Below are 15,356 nucleotides of genomic sequence, written 5' to 3'. Positions count from 1 at the left end.
CCCACAGGGAGGGCCCAGCGGAGCGGCAGGCAGACCCTCACATCTTAATGAGCCTGCCTCCCGCTCCTTCTTCCTCTCCGGAGACGTCGGGGCAAGTGTGGAGGAGATCACTGGGCGTTTCTAACAGTCAACTAGTGACAAGAGATGATGTATGTAAACAAGGTCAATCGTATTAGCTAATCTCCCTATGGCCTCTCGCCTCGTTCTCACACGGATCTCGTAGCCAGGGCCGACTCACGCCTGGCAGCAGTCGTACAAGCTGTTTGGCTCGGATGCGCTGTGACGCATCGCCCGGGGGAAACTGCGTTGAGATCTGATGGTGGCGATGAAACGAAAGAGAGAGAGAGCCTTTCTCTGTCTGTCTGTCTGTCGGACTGTCTATCTGTACATCTCTCCCTCTCTCACACACCCGCGGCCACGAGGACAGAGGGGCTGTGCTGCAGCTGAATGTCCGTGTCTGGCCCGGCTCCAGGGGAGAGGGGAAGAAAGGGGGCAGAGGACCTGAAGCAGATGCATGCTGGCTTGTATGAGAGGAGCTGCTGGAGCAGCGGAGGGGTGAGGACTGGATTCACCCCCCTCCCTCCTACCTCCCCCCTGATTCCCCCCCCCCACAGCACTCCATCCCCATTATCTCCATTCTGGAAGGGCAAAAGGATGAAAGAGAGGACCCCCCAAGGGCAGCTACGCCCCCCCCCACCCCCACCACCACCTTACACCAATGCATTCTGACGGCTGCTTAATTGTACGTGATACAGGCACGGCCCTTTCTCTTTCAAATCTAAAACAGATTGCTTCTCAACAGGGAGCGGATTATTGGACAAGAGAGATGACAAGGCAGGGACAGTGCAGTCCTCTGGGGGGGGGGGGGGGGTGGGGGGGGGGACTTGTGGTGAGGGAGAGTGTGTGTGAGTGTACTACGCACATGTTCGCCTGTTTGAGCTTGTGTGCATGCCTGTGCTGCAGGGCTGCAGTGAGAGTGTGTGTGTAGGTGTGTGTAGGTGTGTGTAGGTGTGTGTGTAGGTGTATGCATCGGTCTGTGCGATCATGTGGGCTCACTTGCTCGTGTGTGGGTCTGTGGTTAGGTTTGTGTGAGTGTAGTGCTGTTAGAGAGAGAGAGAGAGAGAGAGAGAGAGAGAGAGAGAGAGAGAGAGAGAGAGAGAGAGAGAGAGAGAGAGAGAGAGAGAGAGAGAGAGAGAGAGAGAGAGAGAGAGACAGACAGACAGACAGAGAAAGACAGACAGAGAGAGAGACAGAGAGAGAGACAGAGAGAGAGAGAGAGACAGAGAGAGAGAGACAGAGAGAGAGACAGAGAGGATGAAAAAGAATGAAAGAGAGAAAGCAGACCACTTCTGTATTATAAAGGTAGAGCTCTGTTCTCTGATCTCAACATGGCCAGCCGTGACCCTGCACTCCTAAGAGGCCTCCGTCCTGTCCTCACCCCCCCTCCTCACCCCCCCCCCCTCCTCACCCCCCCTCCTCACCCCCCCCCCCCTCCTCACCCCCCCCCCCCTCTGCTTTGTTGTTCCTCTCATCTTGGTCTCCTTTCTCCTGGTCTCCTCAGCCCTCCTTCCCTTCCCCCTCTCATTGCAATGCTCTCTCTTTCCCTCCATCCCTCTCGTTAACTCTCTCTCTCTCTACTTAGTTCCATGCAGTGTCCACATGCAGCAACACTTAAGGAGAGCTTTGTTGCAGTGAGGGGCACAAGACCGGGACAGAACAAGGAACATGAGGTTTATCTCGATATCGGACGCTGACTCACTCCCACCCACACACCCAGACAGAAACACACACACACACAGTGTGTATAGTGCAGCATTACCAATCAAATGACAAGAGTTTCAAGAGCATGAAGCAATAAGGATCCACAAGGATCAATTCCAAAACGCAGGTCTCCCTGCAGCTGAACATCAACTTGGGAGAGAGAGACAGAAAGAGAGAGAGAGAAAGAGAGAGAGGGGGGGGGAGAGAAAGAGAGCAGGAATGCTGACACATCATAAATAGCAGTTGGTTCTAAAGCCTATAGAATTGTGTGAGGGTTGTGGTTCAGTCCACACAGACTGTAAGGGTGAGCGTGGAGGAAAGGAGAGGGGGACGAGACCTTCTCCTGGCTGAGATGGTTGTCTGTTTGTCTGGCCTGACCTCCAGTGCTCCAGGAACAGGAATGCACAAACACTGGGGGGGGCTATTGTGAGCTGCTTCCCATTTCCAGGACTCTAAATAGACTGCTGCAGTAGAAGCTGTGTGCCTGTGTGTGTGTCTCTGTGTGTGTGTGTGTGTGTGCATGGCCAGTATTGCTGCAGCTACACTGTTAAAAGTCAAGGACGTTGCTCTGCAGTAACGCAGGAAGTTTGTTTTGCTCTGATGCATACACTCCAGGACCAACAACAGCAGGACTGACGAGAAAGTTCCTGGCTGTAACCGACCCTAAAGATAGACTGCATGATGCCACATAAATAAAGGATGCAAGGGTGAGCTCATTGTTAAATACTGGTCATTTGAAGTGATAGGACCATGCAATCTAGTCATGTGCTACCTTACAATCAGAGTTGTGAGGAACACTGTCATTAAACTGGAGAGATAAACAAGTGCTGGATAATGGAGTTTCTTCTCTGTACACAGTCTCACACACACACACAGACACACACACACACAGAGACACACACACAGACACACACAGACACACACACACACACACAGCTAACACTGTCACTGAGAGACCTCCTCTTAAAAGGGGGTGTCACTCACTTCCTCTCTCCTCCTTTCTGTGTTCCATTCTTCTTCTGTGCATGCACTCACTCCACACCGTCTCTTTCTTTAACTTTTTCCCTCCTCCTCCTCCTCCTTCTCCTCCTCCTCCTCCTCCTCTTGGGTTCTCTGGTTACCAGTAACAGTGGTGAAGGACAGATACTGTTGCACCAGGAGCTATTAAGGGCCCAGTGGAGGGCCACAGTGCCCAGGCAGGGAAGCTGTCCTGCTCAGCTCTTCCAAACTGGGAAACACCCTCCCTGATAACAGCCTGATTGTTTGACATGATAGCTGTGAAGATATTGTGCTGGCATGAGCTGAAGAGACCTTGAATAAACAGCAAAACCACCCTTACTCTCTCTCTATGTCTCTTACTCTCTCTCTCTCCCTCTCTCTGAACCCATTTTCTATCTCTCTCTCCCTCTCTCCCTTTGTTTGTCTGTCTCTCTCTCTCTCTTTAAAGAAAAAGCTATGGAAAAGAAGGCAGTGCCGCGTCAAACTGCCCTGGCATGGTTTTGATTTGGAGTTCATAAATGGGAAAGAGCGGGGAAGGTAGAATTCTTTACATGTGTGCCAGAGTGAGCTCCAGTCCAGGCATACAGGATATTAAATCACTCTAATGTACTATATCTGACAGCTGTACATATTAGAACTCACACATAGGCACATACATTCGGGCACATTTTACTCATTGTGAAATACCCTGAATGTTGAGTAGCCAGATAAATCCGTCAGCCAGCATGGGTAGCTATTGTGTCTGCCTTTTTGGCTGGCACACACACGCTCGCACACTTAACTTTTTCCTTTCGCGTGAATACGAGTTCTGTTTATTATTACAAGACACAGCTTGTGTCTCTCTCACAGTTTCTAGCAACCTTGTCATCTCCTAGTTCACACACACACACACACACGCCCTGTCCCCATCTAGATTTAAATGACGGTGAAGCAGCGACTGAAACAACGTTTGTGTTGGCACGAGGGAGGGCCCCCGGAACCTCTCATTATTTGGCCCAGCTGCTTCTGTTGTTTGTAGCACAATGACGCTAAACTGTTTAACGATCTTCCTGCGCTGAGCTGGCACGACCGAGAGGCTTCTCCTCACAGCTGGACTGGGTAATCAGTTTACAGGGTCGGATAGAGACGCCACGAGATGCTTCTGATGAGAGCTGCAGGTCCACTTCAGAGTGCCCACAGAGGAGGACTTCTCTACTGTGCCGGGGTCTGTGTTGCTAATGTAGATGTGTGCGTCTCTCTGTTTGTCTCTGACTTTCTCTTTCTGAATCTCTCTCCTCTCTCTCTGTCTCTCTCTGTGTCTGTCTCTCTCTCTATCTCTCTCTCTGTCTCTCTCTCTCTGTCTCTCTCTCTGTCTCTCTCTCTCTCTCTGTCTCTCTCTCTCTCTCTCTGTCTCTCTCTCTCTCTCTCTCTCTCTCTCTCTCTCTGTCACTCTCTCTCTCTCTCCGACTCTCTGACTCTTTCTTTTTGAATCTGTCGTGCCCATGTAGAACACGGGAACAACAGTGCATTGAAATCTGAACCAGCAGAGTACATTTTACACTAATTGTGCCTGGTGCAACCAATTGACGAAAGCTTTGAAAAGGACCACAGCATAAGCATCTAGGTCAGGGGAGAGATTCTGTCGTTGGTGTGGACCGATAACCATAACCAGAAAGTCTTCATCCACGCACACACACACACACACACACCAAAAAGGAAAACTCAAAGGGAATCCCTGAATTACAAACTCTCTCCTCTATATTGTCATTTCTGATCAGCTACTTCAACAGCTTGCTGTACAGATCATGTATAGAAGAAAACTCATTCAGAGTCATTACTGTAAATGTTACCATACGCCAGTAAACATATTATGTCAGAGGGTCAAAAATGAATTGAACTCATTTCATCGGCATGTCTCTATTCTACTTGGTCATTCCTCTTCCTCCTAGCAGTGAGCTGTGCTGAAAGACCTTCAACACACCGCACTTGTGCTAATCCACTGGTGGTGGTGTTAAAGACTTCTGAATAACAAGCAGGAAGTGTAGTCAAGGCTGATTTACTAAGGTCAACACTAATTCACACAACACCGGCTTTCTCCAGAACACTCTCCTCTCTTTGCCCATTTCTGCCCCTCACTGGCTGCCTTTCACAGCTGCACAATCTCCGTTAGCAAACACTCTCAAACACTCTCAAACACACAGCCGTGCTCCACACAACAGCGCCCGGAGCGAGGTGTAAATACTATGCATCATATTCCCACTACGTCGGCAAGTCCTCCCTCCCTCTTGAGTGGAGCTGAATGTCTGAAGTGAGGCGTACATTCCCCTGCAGCTCTCTGCGCTGCTGCCCTGACAGTCCGTCCGGAAGACCCACTCCCAGCAGCACATTCATTCAGCCGGCACTGACACCGGCAACCAAAGGAGCACACAAAATTAGATTTATGAAATTCTTAACTGTGCTGAAATGTGGGTGTGTTGAAAAGCAGAGGTGAGTTTAGGGACAGGGCAAGCTCATGCTTTTCAGTGTTCATTCCAAGTATTCCAAACCACTTCAGACGGTTCGTGAAATATTGAATGCCGAGTGTGAAACGGTCGTGTTCTTGTAAACGATGTGAACCGTGATTGCAGTTATTGCATTCTTCAAATGGAGAACTTTGCCACTGTTTCCCACTTGTGTAATATAGGGTCTTACAACAGTGCATGCATACTTACTGAGCTGCTTCACATTTATGTCTAAAATCACACACACACACACACACACACACACACACACACACACATACACATTACCAAGTTGTTGCTCATGGGAAGAAAAAAATATGCCATTAATGGAATGTGCTGCCTTCTAATCCCTGGAGTCTGAGGAATTTGCGTCTGAGGGAATTCCTGTCATTCAGAGTGAAGATGTCGAAGTGGTGCACACACAGAGTTGCTGTGCAGAGGAATGACTCCAACAACTATCACTGCCTGCTTTCACACCAATACAAACTGCTGCCAGCACAGACACACTTCTCTCTCTTTCTCACTCTCTGGCTCTCTATCGCTTCATCTCTCAAGTATACCACACCTCGCTGCTTACACCGCAGACCAGCAGCCAATACACCCTGGACACATATGGAGAAGAAGAAAAAAAAAAGAGAAAAAGCAAGAAAAACAAATATAGAGAGAGAAACAGGCAGAGGAAAGAGAGAGAAAGTTTCCCCAGTACCTGGAGTGCAGACGAGCAGAGTTCCGGATGATTGAGAGGGAAGCTAGGATTCCTCTTGTCCTTCTCTCCCCGTCTGTTCTGTGGCTCTTGCGCGGCAGGACTGGGCTGTTGTATCTGAGGGTTGCTGGTTAAGGAGTGTTGGGCTGGAGTGGGGGGTGGGGTGGGGGACCACACAGCTCCTGGAAGACAACCTCTCTCCTCTAATCCTCTCTCCGATGTGATGACACCCTCTAACCCCGACCATCTGTTGAAACACGTCCTGCTGCAGTCAGCCGCGCGCTCTGTCAAGACCCACTCCCCCTGCCCAATCACAGAGCTTGGGCTGGGTGGCTCCTCGCTGCCAGGAGGCAGGGACAAGGACACAGTGGAGCAGGGCAGGGGAGACACGCACTCACACACACACACACTCGCAGGCACGCACTCACTAGGAGACGCACGAGAGAAAACCCCCCGGCCGCGTAACCTGAGAGCCAGAGAGGGAGAGAGAGAGAGAGAGAGAGAGAGAGATATTGAGAGAGAGAGAGATTGAGAGAGGGACAGAGAGGGACAGAGAGGGACAGAGAGGGACAGAGAGAGTGAAAGAGAGAGAGTGAAAGAGAGTGAAAGAGAGTGAAAGAGAGAGAGAGAGAGAGAGAGAGAGAGAGAGAGAGAGAGAGAGAGAGAGAGAGAGAGAGAGAGGAGGGGGCAGTGGGGAAAAGAGGGAGAGTGGAGGAAGTGTGTGTGTGTGTGTTTGAGGGTGGAGACTGAGTGGGAGGGGGGGGGGGGTATAATGGGAGAGAGAGAATAATATACTGGTGCCTACTGCCCAGTTCTATCACTGAACACTCGCATCATACTCTCACAGGCATCATGGGGAAGGAGGAGCAGGGCGGTGGGGGTGATGGTCAGGGGGAGGGAGGGGCAGGGTGGGGGTGATGGTCAGGGGGAGGGAGGGGCAGGGTGGGGGTGATGGTCAGGGGGAGGGAGGGGCAGGGGGAGGCAGGGGTAAGGGAGCAGTCATCACACCTCTGTGTGATAAATCCTCACAGTCCTCTCGCTGCATTCCTGCTGGGACCTATACATCACCTTAAGTTAGAAAAGAGGGGAGGGAGTGTATGAGAGAGAGAGAGAGAGAGAGAGAGAGAGAGAGAGAGAGAGAGAGAGAGAGAGAGAGAGAGAGAGAGAGAGAGAGAGAGAGAAACTCTGAAAGCTGGTTAAAAATTCACTGATAAGATTCTATTGATTGCAAATGGTGCTTTTGAAGGAAGCTCCCCTCCCTAAACTGATAACTAGAATCCTAATCATGGGAACCTTTGAACAGGTTAGTACCACCAGTTCCTCTAAATTCAAGGAACTCAAATCGACAAAAAGACTAACGCCTGCTGTTCAATGCAAAACGCTTTAGTCCTGATAAAAAACGCACCTACAATAGCTGCAAATGGCTCAGCCACTTGTGGTCATTAATCAGAATGTTGTTCCATTAGGAGAAGGAATAGGACTTCAAAGACCACAGCCTGGCGGGTTAATACACACCTGATACTGTATCTGACAGGATGGACTGACTTCATCAGGGCTCCCTAACAAAGGCTTCTAAGTGGCCCTATTTACATTCTGTCAGCAGAGTTCACACCTGCCCCCCACCCCATCACAGCCCCCCACCTCCCAGTGTGTGTGTGTGTGTGTGTGTGTGAGGGGGGGGGAGGACACTCCTAAAGGCAGGGCCAACCGGCCTTGCTATTCTACTTAAATCACACACGCCCAATGGACTCTATTGTAAATGAATCAGATATTTCCAATATACAGTTTATTAATCCTTGGCATTGTTAACAAACAAAAAAAACACGGTCACTTCCTCTCTCGCTCTGTAAAGCAGAGTAGGGTTGATTTATACCACAAGCATATCATAACAATATATACAATATATCCTATATGTACACACATACACTGGAGCTTTTGGATCTGCTCATATCAAATGTACTGGTTGAGGATGTTGGATGAAAGAAAACAGTTTTGTTTTTCCCCCCGGGGACACCCGAGCAACTTCCGCTGTGCTGAGGTAGGGTCTGGGACGGGGTGGGAAAGGGGATGGGGGTCTGGAGGGAGAAGAGCTCAAATTAGATTAGCTAGATTCACAAAGACTGTCCTTATTGCACCCCTCTCCCCCGCCCTCTCCCACACACACACACACACACACACACATGCAAGACCCCTACCCCCCTCTACCTCCACGGGTACACTCACCCCACCCACACCTCCGATCCTCCCATCCCCCTTTCTCACGGCCGAGAGGTTTCCAAAGGGCCTCTAAATCCCCCCTGCTCTTTCCTGGATTAAAGATGGCCGCCGCGATGGAGAGAGTCCAGTTGTTTTTTCTCCCCAGAGTTGTGCACATCTGTGAACATCATACATTTTCTGTAGACAACCCCATTCCACCAATGGCAGGTTGTGAGGGAGCACAAATACCATCACGAGACAAATGTAAACAAGAAAAAATGGCAGTTGCTGCCCTCTGTTTCTTCACCAACTGTCATTTCAATCACTTGGGAAAATCAAACGGAGATGATGGACAGAGACAACAAAGGGGCGAGGTAGGGGGGGGGAGGTCTATAGGATGACCTCATCCTCTGAATGACTGAAAGGCCTGCAGGGGGTCAATGCTTCTGCAATGACCTCTATTCTCTCTCTACCGTTTCTCTGTCGTCTCTCGCCCCCACCCTCCGGAAGGTACCCAAGCCTCCATTGACAACGTCCAGCATACAATTGTCTTCAGATCCCTACCACTTTTCTCTCTTATCAATTCTCCCAGTGAAGTATACCCGAGGGTGGGGTCTGCAGGTGCAGCCAGGGGGCAGGGGGGGGGGGGGTGTTAAGGGTGTGTGTGTGTGGGGGGGGGGGGGGGCAGGTTGGAGGGCAAGGCCTACTCGGTTCAGTAGCCCCATTCTCTCTGTCTGAATAAGACACATGGGAGTGTCATAGCTGTAGTCCTGGGCCTGCAGCAGGTGAAGTGAAAGAACAGGGAGGAAAGGAGGAGGAAGAGAGGGAGGAAGAGAGGGAAGGAGTGGAGGGATCGGAAAATGTGTCTTGTCCTCCAGGGTTGAGCTGAATCTCTTCGTAACGACACCACCCCCCCTATAGCTGGGCTACACTGGGCCGCTGGCTGGCATCAGACCACGGCTGCATCAAAGATCTGGGAGGTGTCAGCTGCAGTGGATCTCCTAGAGAGACACACACTGGAGCTAATACCCTCATTAGCCACCAGCTCTGAGACCCTGCACAGCCTTGCTTGACATGGCATGGACTGGGGCTAAGCTGTAGTGTCACTAATGTCCAGAGTGAGCTGAGGGTTGAAGTAGGGGAGGGAGGGACAGATAGAGAGATAGAGAGAGAGAGAGAGAGAGAGAGAGAGAGAGAGAGAGAGAGAGAGAGAGAGAGAGAGAGAGAGAGAGAGAGAGAGAGAGAGAGAGAGAGACAGACAGACAGACAGACAGACAGACAGACAGACAGACAGACAGACAGACAGACAGAGAGAGAGAGAGAGAGAGACAGAGACAGAGAGAGAGACAGAGAGAGAGAGAGAAAGTGAGAGAGAGAGTCAGAGAGAGAGAGAGAGAGAGAGAGAGAGAGAGAGAGAGAGAGAGAGAGAGAGACAGACAGACAGACAGACAGACAGACAGACAGACAGACAGACAGACAGACAGAGAGAGAGAGAGAGAGAGAGAGAGAGAGAGAGAGAGAGAGAGAGATGGCAGAGGTGATGAAAGGGAGGGGTGAAAAGAGATGAAGGGATAAGGAATAGAGAGAAAAGAAGGGGTGAGGGGACAGTAATATGGAGTTATCCCTTCCTGGTCCTATATTTACCTCTCCAAGGTCCACTTACTGGTTCCCAGGACCCCCTGTCCCTGCAGGGTCGTCCCTGTGGCATCTCAAGTTCGTGCCATGCCGGCACAGCTGAGAGGAGGGGAGAAGAGGGGGGGACACCAGGGAGAGTAGGGTTGGAGGGTCAAGATTGTGGGTAGGAGAGGAGGTGGTGGGGGAAGAGGGGAGGAGGGGGGTGGTGGGGGAAGAGGGGGGATGAAGGGAGGGCTTTTTCGGGGGGGTTGATGAGAGGAAAACAGCATGGGGGCACAGTTAAGGGAACGGGAGAACGATAGAGGGCAAGAAAGAGGGAAGGGCCAGTGTGGAACAGAGGGATGGGGGGAGGGTGGGAGGGAGGGAGGGGGAGAAGGGTGGGACATTGGGAGGGGGGGGGGGCGCCTTATGGAATTCCTGGCGTTCCCTAGGTGGCAGTGTCACTGGGTGACAGCTGAACACGCCACACACGCATGTGGAGAAATCCCTGCTCACGCCACCTTCCCTCCCTCCCACCCTCCCACCCTCCCTCCCTCCCTCCCTCCCCCCCTCCTTCCCACCCTCCCTTCCTTCCTTCCTTCCTTCCTTCCTTCCTTCCTTCCTTCCTTCCTTCCTTCCTTCCTTCCTTCCTTCCTCCCTCCCTCCCTCCCTCCATCCCACCCTCCCTCCATCCATCCCACCCACCCTCCCTCCCTCCCTCCCTCCCTCCCTCCTTCCCACCCTCCCACCCTCCCACCCTCCCACCGTGACACCCATGTGGTCTGGCACTCCACACGCATGTGAATTTACACACATGAAACCACACACGCATGTGGCCATGCTCTCAGGCATCTGTTACAATGCCCTGAATGGAGCCAATTCACTAACTGTGTGTTCACACGAAAGACCCTTACACACACCACTGTGTCGTTCACACTGGAGAGGAAACAAAGATCCTACAAGACAAACAAAAAAAGCTAGTATTTTGTCACACGTAATTGAAATTCGTTATTGTGATCAAGTCTGTTATGTAAAAGCTATGACCCATTATGACAAAGTGCTGGAATCTCACCCCATACAGACAGGCTAATGGCTTCCTCAGCCAGCCCACACTGAATAATAGGATACACCAAAGCATGATGGGTTTATCTGAGGCAAATTAAAGATCAAAGGCATCAGATGATTAGGATTGGTGTTGACACAAATTGGATTCATGAAAAACCTCACCTTGTCAAATAAACACACAGTGTGTTTTCCTGGTCGTTAATTACATATATCTTCATGAAAGGACGTTAGGTACTCTTGGACACTTACAGTTTACTTTTCTTACCTGAAATTAAATTATGTTAAAAAGCCATTTAATTGACATTTGTGCTCATTTGCATTTCTCCTGGTGAATAGTATGCTTCAATGGGAACAAATTACTTCCACAAGAGACTTTTGACTCCATGTGGAATCACAGATGAGAGTTTTCCATCCAACTTGCTGATTCTGTATTAACAATTAAGTGTTTAAACTAACACATGTCGTTATTTTCTGACAATGAAGATGATCTTATCATCTAATTCATTAGTATATGCACGTGTAGGTGGAATATTTGATTCCTTTTTTACATTAGTTGTAGTCGCACACAGGTGGAATACTTCCATTACATGTGGAATCCCAACAAGTTTGTTTTTGTGTATTGGCATGGATACAATATTTTCATAAGTGCATCCAGATTGCTAAAGAATAATAACAACTTTGGTATTCTCTGGAGTCTACCAGGCCTCTGCAAAACGGTCTCATAATGACCAACATTTCAGACAGGGTCTTGGTTCGAGGACTGTCCCTGTAGCCACCACACTGGGTTCAGGGACAGCCTTGGTGCAAGGAATGTCTCTGTAAGCCGTCACAATGCAAACAGTTATGAGCTGTCCTCAGGTCAAGTACCTGCCACAGTGTGCCTCACTCAAGTTCAACCACCACCATCCATTATGTACGCTTTCTCTCCTGCGCGTGTTAGTCATTGCCTTCCCTGAGGATTTAGATTGTAGCTTCATATTGACGTATGGCCAGCTGTGAAAGAGCTGTACAGATCAAATCTGATTTGATTTAATCCTCTGTGAAATGTCCCAGACCAGGCACTGGTAAGGAAGGAGAGGTGAATGTTATCTCTTGGTCAGGCGAGGCACAGGATAGTGGGGGTGAGATTCCAGACTAGAAGCAGCTTAGGATTGAGCCAGGAACCAGCACCGTGAGCTGTGTAGATGCTGCTAGATAGGAACCAGGCAGGGTCTAATGGGCCCATATGAAGAGAGAGAGGAGAAAGGCCAAGCTGGTGTATAGAGTGAGGAGATCAAAGACATTCTCCAGCCAGGCGTGGGACAGTGCCTAATGATCAGGGACCACAAGTTTCGCCCCAGGGACTTCTGGGATACGTGAACCTCCAGCATGCAGTCTGAGTGCTGATGGTCTGAAGGAGCGTTTCAGAAAGCCTGGGGCTGGAGGTTTGCCAGGGGCAGTGCAAACAGAGGAGCAGATTGGAGCTTTTTAATTTTGTGCCTTCTGAATGACCGTGTCCGCGGTCAAGGCCTAGCCTGCAGCTACGACGTGAAGGAAATCTGCAGCAGCCTGTCATCGAGGATGGCAGGGCTGAGGAGAAAGACTTGACTCCAGACTAGCAGATATTTCACTTCGACAGACCTCATCCAACTTCAGTATCAAGCTGAATAGAATCAATTGTTTTTGAACGAAGAAAAAAGCCAGTCTGCTGAATGTGCAAGTTCCTGTCTGGTAAACAAATAAGCTCGGCTGGGTAACATGATAGGGGTGAACTTGTTGTGTTGACTGTAGCCATATTAAAGCAATGTTGTATGGTCTGAGAAGCAGGATGGAGATGGAGATCTAAAGAGACAAGTTTAACATTTCAACCCGGTCTCTGGTTCCTCTCAGCCAATGGGGAGAGAGAGAGAGAGAGAGAGAGAGAGAAAGAGAGAGAGAGAGAAAGAGAGAGAGAGAGAGAGAGAGAGAGAGAGAGAGAGAGAGAGAGAGAGAGAGAGAGAGAGAGAGAGAGAGAGAAAAAGACAGAGAAAGAACCTCAAACCTGACTCACACCTCCAGTAAAAGAGGAAGAGAAAGTATATGTGTGTTTCTGTGTTGGGGGGGTGGGGGTCAGTTCTGTGTGCATGTCGGAAGAACATTGTGGGAGTGTCCTAGCTTGTGTGTGTGTGAGGCAGATAATGAGAGAGAGAGAGAGAGAGAGAGAGAGAGAGAGAGAGAGAGAGAGAGAGAGAGAGAGAGAGAGAGAGAGAGAGAGAGAGAGAGAGGGGAAGAAACATAAAGGATAAAACACTGCCTGCCTGCCTCTTGGATCTAGAGTTGCTGGCCTGCTGAGCCCATTAACCCACACATCCATAGCAAAACATAAATATAGACTCACCATTTCCGACACACACACGTGCATTACATGGGGCAATCAGCAGTCACATTTTGTTCAGTTTGTTTAACCTTGACCTCAAACTCCATTTTGACAGCAGAACTGAGCCCTCAGCCACTCTGCACCAGACAAGCACACATGACCAGAGATCCTCAGCCCCATCCTTAACCTCCGTGTCACGGGCAGCTACAAAAACTGGGTCTAGAAGTTACTGAGCTCATAATAGCACAATTAGCCTCATCTAAGGACACAAGGATAACTCTTTGTCTTTCTTTCAGAGTCTTGACCTCAAAAACTGCAGAGAGAGAGGAGAGAGAGACACAGAGAGGAGAGACAGAGAGGAGAAAGAGGGAGGGAGGGAGAGAGAGAGGGGGAGAAAGAGAGAGGTATTGTTGATGTTGCGCTTCTCTGGACCTATTTCCCCCCCCCCCCTGGCTCTGAGGGAGCTTTCAGGGGTCCTGTCCTCTCGGAGCACCCGGAAGCCCGTCTTAATCCTCTGAGGGGAGAAGGTGAAAGGCAGGAACAAGGAGAAAAGGGAACGATCCTGACACAGGGGAGAGAGGCCCACTGCTCTGCAACATCCTAAATGCCTGGTTGGGTCTAATCCCTATAAAGCATGCCGCCGCCGGCCCGTTGAGAGACAGAGGAGGAGGATGTGTGTGGGCCAGAGAGGCAACGTGATGATCCCTTTAGAGGCCATGACCGGGCGCCTGGCGACCAGTTGGACAGGATGTTTATTTGTCCACATGATTCGGGCAGCTGAAGATGGATTCGGAAATCGCGTGGAGAATTATAATTCGGCACTGATGGCAGGTTTGGTGGCATTTATCTGCCTGTGTCCTCTATGCACGTCTTTCTGACCTGTCCTTTCTTCTCCACCTCAGCAGTCACACACAGGTGACAGGACAGTGACTTGAGTGTGCCCTCACGATGGGATGGTAGTTACAACACAGCTTCAAGCAGCAATCTCAATGAACTCAATGAGTCCTCATTCAACGTTCACTTTCACATGGAAACTATACGAATGCTAGTTTAATTAAAATGCAAGCCTGCTTCTCTCTCCTTCTCCCTCCCCACTCTCTGTCTCTCTCTCTCTCTCTTTGCCCATTGAGATGAAACTCCCGGGTTGAGGCTGTGGCTGTTTAACAGGGTGTTTGTTGGGTTCCCTGGGTAGAGGAAGCAGTGTGGCTCTGTGTAATTTGTGATTGGCACGCGGGTGGGAAGAGAAAGCACGGCTTTTAATCTGTGGCCGGGTCAGCTTGCACTCCCCCCAGAGGAAATAGCTTCCAGGCAGCCCACCACTAAACAACAACTGCAACAGCATCACAGCCCTTTATGGCCCCGGCTCACTCAGGGGCCATTTGTATGAAAATAGACACAAGGGCCGGACGATCACCCCTCCCCCCATACCCCTTCTCTTTCATAGCCTTCCCTCTCACTGCTCCACTCCACCCTCCCTCCTCCTCCTCCCTCCTCCTCCTCCCTCCTCCTCCCCCCCTCCTCCTCCTCCTCCCTCCTCTCTAACTCCCTCTTCACACGTCCCACTTTACAAACCACACACACACACACTCATGCACAGAAACGCACACACCTTGGCAAAACCTGGAGAATACATTGCAAATACTAAACTCCCAAAGGGAACCAAAGACTGAGATTGGATTTATTGCGTTATCCTCCTATGACAGAGCAAATAAACATGTCAGTTTAGTTATCTAAACCTCCCAGACTACTGCCTGTGTGATGAAACAAGGTAACTTTCTCTCTCCCTCTCTCCCTCTCTCCCTCTCTCCCTCTCTCCTTCTCTCCCTCTCTCCCTCTCTCCCTCTCTCCCTCTCTCCCTCTCTCCTTCTCTCCTTCTCTCCCTCTCTCCCTCTCTCCTTCTCCCCCTCTCTCCCTCTCTCCCTCTCTCCCTCTCTCCCTCTCTCCATCTCTCCTTCTCCCCCTCTCTCCCTCTCTCCCTCTCTCCCTCTCTCCCTCTCTCCCTCTCTCCTTCTCCCCCTCTCTCCCTCTCTCCCTCTCTCCCTCTCTCCCTCTCTCCATCTCTCCTTCTCTCCCTCTCTCCCTCTCTCCCTCTCTCCTTCTCTCCCTCTCTCCTTCTCCTCCCTCTCTCCCTCTCTCCCTCTCTCCCTCTCTCCCTCTCTCCTTCTCTCCCTCTCTCCCTCTCTCCTTCTCTCCCTCTCTCCCT

At 50.4% G+C, this 15,356-nt stretch overlaps 1 protein-coding gene across 1 annotated transcript in view; it reads right to left on the bottom strand.

The window, feature by feature from the left end:
- sulf1 (sulfatase 1) overlaps positions 1-6,084 on the bottom strand; it is a 38,612-nt gene extending 32,528 nt beyond the window's left edge. Inside the window, exon 1 of the mRNA XM_084703225.1 lies at positions 5,947-6,084. The gene's annotated coding sequence lies outside the window, so the exon portion shown is untranslated. The remainder of the gene's footprint in view (positions 1-5,946) is intronic.
- Between the last annotated feature and the right edge of the window lie 9,272 nt (positions 6,085-15,356).

This window comes from Hypomesus nipponensis, chromosome 8 (assembly GCF_054491055.1).
Source record: "Hypomesus nipponensis isolate SF chromosome 8, ASM5449105v1, whole genome shotgun sequence".
Classification (NCBI taxonomy): Eukaryota; Metazoa; Chordata; class Actinopteri; order Osmeriformes; family Osmeridae; genus Hypomesus; species Hypomesus nipponensis.
The sequence above is the reverse complement of the archived record's forward strand: the minus strand, read 5'-3'. Positions and strand labels throughout refer to the sequence as shown.